The sequence below is a fragment of the Suncus etruscus genome, chromosome 11 (genome assembly GCF_024139225.1).
Source record: "Suncus etruscus isolate mSunEtr1 chromosome 11, mSunEtr1.pri.cur, whole genome shotgun sequence".
Classification (NCBI taxonomy): domain Eukaryota; kingdom Metazoa; phylum Chordata; class Mammalia; order Eulipotyphla; family Soricidae; genus Suncus; species Suncus etruscus.
The window spans coordinates 70,257,650-70,262,764 of NC_064858.1; the positions used below are offsets into that span (position 1 = coordinate 70,257,650).

The 5,115-nt window shown below is 39.7% G+C and overlaps 1 non-coding gene across 1 annotated transcript; it reads right to left on the minus strand.

Annotated features, from left to right (window-relative positions):
• Positions 1-2,863: 2,863 nt before the first annotated feature.
• Positions 2,864-2,996, minus strand: LOC126023221 (small nucleolar RNA SNORA51). Its single transcript, XR_007500423.1, has one exon. It is a non-coding gene; the product is annotated as a small nucleolar RNA SNORA51 (small nucleolar RNA).
• Positions 2,997-5,115: the final 2,119 nt, after the last annotated feature.

Genomic DNA, 5,115 nt, shown 5'->3' on the forward strand with positions numbered 1-5,115 from the left:
AACACTGAGAAGACTTAACAACAACAACGACCTGCTTACGACAGGGCTCCCTGCATTGCCCTTTGATTGTGAGGTGAAAGGAGAGGATGCTCCACATCCTGACTTCAATGTAGGTTATGCAGATTCCAGGATCTTTAATACAGAAACATAATACCAACAACAGAGACTGTGTGAAAAATAAAAGTGTGTTGGCACTACAGACAATGTCTTGGATTGGACGATCTAGCTTGCCTGGAGCCTAGAGTTGGTCTTGTGCCAGGAAACTTCAGGGGTCGGGTCTCTTTGTATTTAGGTCAAGGTTATTCCTTTCCATGTCCCTCATATTTTGGTGGACCTATGCAAACAACAATTGCCACTCTAACACCATTTTTACTGTGCTCCTTTGACTCTAATCCTTAAAAAGAATCCACTTAAAATTTGAGGTTAACTTAAGCTAATATGCATGTACATGGAAATGTAGAAAAATACTATGCCTGTAATGTTTAAGGAGTTACGTAAGTTTTATGGCTTTAGATTGCCTTGTGTGCTGTTAAGAAATATTATAATGTGTTACAATCTGGGGACTTGAGGGACAAAGTAATTGTACATGGAGTCTGTCTTATTTATCTTAATGTTCTTTGGCTGAAAGTTCAAAGTTAAGATATCAGTAAGGGGACTTCTGAGAATTATGTTATGGGTGATTGTCCTTCCACTGTAACTTTACCTTGTCCTCTTTCTTTGATTCTTTGTTCTCATAATTAAAAAAAATTAAAAAAAATCTTTGTGGGGGCCGGAGCAATAGCACAGTGGTAGGGTGTTTGCGTTGCATGCAGCCTATCCAGGACAGATAGTGGTTCTAATCCCGGCATCCCATATGGTCCCCTGAGCCTGCCTGGAGCAATTTCTGAGCACAGAACCAGGAGTAACCCCTTGAGAGCTGCCGGGTGTGACCCAAAAACCAAAAACCAAAAAAAAAAAAAATTTCTGTGGGAGCTTGGCATGTTACTCAGTAGTAGAGTATTAGGTTTGCCTGTATAAGACTCTGGATCATGACCCCAGAACTGCAAATGGGCCAAGAATGGGGGTGGGGGGGAGAAAGGGAGGAAGGGAGGGAGGAAGAGAAAGAGAAAGAGAAAAAAAGAATGAAAGAAAGAAGAAAGAGCTGACCTTTAGAAGTTTGTAGTCTTGAGCTTGCAATAGTTATAAATATAAAATTTTGCTGATTCCTATAATTGTGTCTATTATCAGGAGTTTGAAGTGATTTATAAAAAAAAAAAAAAGTACAAAAATAATAAGGCTGGGCCCGGAGAGATAGCACAGTGGCGTTTGCCTTGCAAGCAGCCGATCCAGGACCTAAGGTGGTTAATTCGAATCCTGGTGTCCCATATGGTCCCCCGTGCCTGCCAGGAGCTATTTCTGAGCAGACAGCCAGGAGTAGCCCCTGAGCACCGCCGGGTGTGGTCACCCCACCCCCCCCCAGAAAGAAAAAGAATAATAAGGCTAAAACAGTGATAAGCAATGTGAATCTTAGGAAGCTATGTAGTTAAAATGAAAAGACAAATTTGGCAGCTAATAGTTTACACAAGAAAACTTTCTGAACAGGCAGTTCTGGAGCCCAGGACAAGTTCAAAATATGCAGTCAGAGACCTCAGATGTCTGTGTCTGGCTCCTCTCTTTCTAGAGTGTAGCTTTCAGGTTCATGACTGCTGGCTGCTTACTGCAGCTTGGGTGTCAGAACTATTTCAGGCAGGATAAAGAAACAGCCAGCAGGTGAACGGATATATCAGCAGAATTTCTATTGCTTCAGTAGTTTTCCTAAAAAACTTATCCAACCATTTCTACTTAAAGCTCATTTGCTAAAGCTTGGTCTTATGGCCACAGTGGGGAATGTAGAGAGGGTGAGTTTCTGTAGCTCAGCGTGTGTAGCTTTGAACAAGAGAGATTTGTAAAAATGGATCTGAAAATTTAACTTACGTTGTTTGCCATAGAAACAGATATCAATTATAGCTGTATGTAAATCTATTATGTCCAAGTGTTTTTAGAGAAACATTTTGAATGACAAAAGTGACCCATGTATTACTTAATGAAAGGCTTTCCAGTGTTTATGAGAAAGCCATTATTTAAATAATTTATTTAAATTTAAATAATTTAAAATGAAGGTTTATGAGTGAAATGAGTTTGGGAATTAGTGACTAAATCAATTTGGAAATTCTTTTCTTTTTTTTTTTCTTTTTTTTTTGGTTTTTGGGCCACACCTGGCAGTGCTTAGGGGTTACTCCTGGCTGTCTGCTCAGAAATAGCTCCTGGCAGGCACGGGGGACCATATGGGACACCGGGATTCGAACCAACCACCTTTGGTCCTGGATCGGCTGATTGCAAGGCAAACGCCACTGTGCTATCTCTCCGGGCCCCAATTTGGAAATTCTTACTAAAACCAATAACATGATTGAAAACTGCTTTGTAAGAGCAATTCCTTGCTCTATCCTGAGTCCTAAGGTTCCAGAGAATGTGTGTAATGAGGTCAATTCCTGGATAATTGGCCAAGATTGCCCCAGAAATTCTACGGTCAGAATAAAAACCAAAACAAAAAAATAGCAAAGAAGTTCTATTATGAAATCATAGAAAAGGTAGGTTTAGAGTAATATAGGTGTAGGATAATGCAGATGTAGAATAATGTAGATATAATGTTGGTGTACATGCCTCATCTAAAACTGCCCTTAACAAAGCTGGAAAGTAAATCAGAAAAGTATCATGATCATTCACTAGTGTAGTTGAATAAAACTCACTGTTAAGTAAGAGGGAAATCAGGACAATAAATTATACAGAAGCTGTCATGTTCTGGTCCCAAACTCAATGTTCTTTCGTTTTAAGCCTTTTCTATTTCTTTTGTTCCCCAATTCACAATACAGCCCAGGCAAAGGGCCTGTGTGGAGGTATATATGGGGTGCATTTACTGTACCTCCTCTTTCTATACAGTAGGTGTAAAGAACATAGCCTGTGGTAAGAATTGGGAGGCCGGGCCTGGAGAGATAGCACAGCGGCATTTGCCTTGCAAGCAGCCGATCCAGGACCAAAGGTGATTGGTTTGAATCCCAGTGTCCCATATGGTCCCCCGTGCCTGCCAGGAGCTATTTCTGAGCAGAGAGCCAGGAGTAACCCCTGAGCACCGCCGGGTGTGACCCAAAAACCAAAAAAAAAAAAAAAAAAAAAAGAATTGGGAAGCTTTATCTTTTCTTTTCTTTTTTTTTTTTTTTTTTTTGGTTTTTGGGCCACACCCTGTGACGCTCAGGGGTTACTCCTGGCTATGCGCTCAGAAGTTGCTCCTGGCTTCTTAGGGGACCATATGGGACACCGGGGGATCGAACCGCGGTCTGTCCTAGGTTAGCGCAGGCAAGGCAGGCACCTTACCTCCAGCGCCACCGCCCGGCCCCGCTTTATCTTTTCTTTTTGATTTTTAAAATATATATATATAATCCTTTACCAGTACAACATTCCCATGACCATTATCCCAAGTGTCCTTCCTCCCCACCCCACACCGGCCTGTATTCTAGACAGGCTTTTTACTTTCCTCATTCAGTCACATTTTGTTATGATAGTTCTCAGTGTAATTATTTCTGTGACTGCACTACACAATCCCTGTGGTGAGCTTCATGTCAGGAGCTGGACCCTCCAGTCCTCCTCTATTTTGTCTCTGAGAATCATTACACAAATGTTTTTCATTTTTCTCAAAACCCATAGATGAGGGAGACCATTCTGTGTTTATCTCTCTCTCCCTCTGACTTATTTCACTCAGCATAATAGATTCCATATACATCCTTGTATATAGAAACTATTCACCCAATACCCATCAGATAAGGGGTTAATATCCAAAATATACAAGGCACTGACAGAACTTTACAAGAAAAACATCTAACCTCATCAAAAGATGGGGAGAAGAAATGACACTTTGACAAAAAGAAATACAAATGGCTAAAAGGCACATGAAAAAATACTCCATATCACTAATCATCAGGGAGATGCAATCAAAACAACTATGAGGTACTATCTCATGCCACAGAGATTGGCACACATCAGGAAAAATGAGAACAAGCAGTGCTGGCAGGGATGTGGAGAAAAAGGAACTCTCTGCTGGTGGGAATGCCGTCTGGTCCAACCTTTGTGGAAAGCGATATGGAGATTTCTCCAAAAGCTGGAAGTTGAGCTCCCATACCATCCAGCTATACCACTCCTAGGGATATATCCTAGGAACACAAAAATACAATACAAAAATCCCTTTCTCACACCTATATTCATAGCAGTGTTATTTACAATAGCCAGACTCTGGAAACAGCCTAGATGTCCCTCAATAGATGAATCGTTAAAGAAACTATGGTACATATACACAATGAAATATTATGCAGCCATCAGAAGAGATGAAGTCATGAAATTTTCCTTTGTTAGTTTTTAAATGCTGTTTTATTAGTCGTAGACTAAGCATTCCCAATATAGGAATGATATAGGACTTAAATGTGTTCCAAAGGATTGAGCATAAATAGGATTACATTTTTAGTGATTGAAATGATAAATTTCTTATATATTAAATTATTATATTTTTTGGTGGTGGGGTGGGGGAGTTGAGTTACATCCAGCAGTGCTCAGGGATTACTCCTGGCTGGCATCTGGTGGCCATATGGAATGTCAGAGATTGAGCCTGGGCTGATGGTGTGCAAGGAAAGTACATTACCTACTGTACCATATATATGGCCCCTACTAAATTCTTTTATATGTATTTATATATGCATATTTTTTCTTTTTGTTCTATTCCACTGGCATAGTGGCTAATTTTACTACTGTCCTCTACTTACAAATTCTGATAATTATTTTAAACATTTTAATATTGTTCACACTAACTTTATTGTAACTATTTTTTGTTGTTTAAGAATATATTTTGTTCTCTGTAACTTTTAAGTTATTTAACCTAAAACTCTATATATCTTTTATGTATTTGAGAGCCAGGAGGCTGGTAAAGTTTGGGAGAAATGCAGAGATTAAAGTCTTATGGAAGGAAAAATGAAGGTTTTGTGTCAATTGGAAGTTCCTTTAGATTATGGCAATGATGCATGGGAACAATCATGTTAAGTGCAATGTAACTTGAAG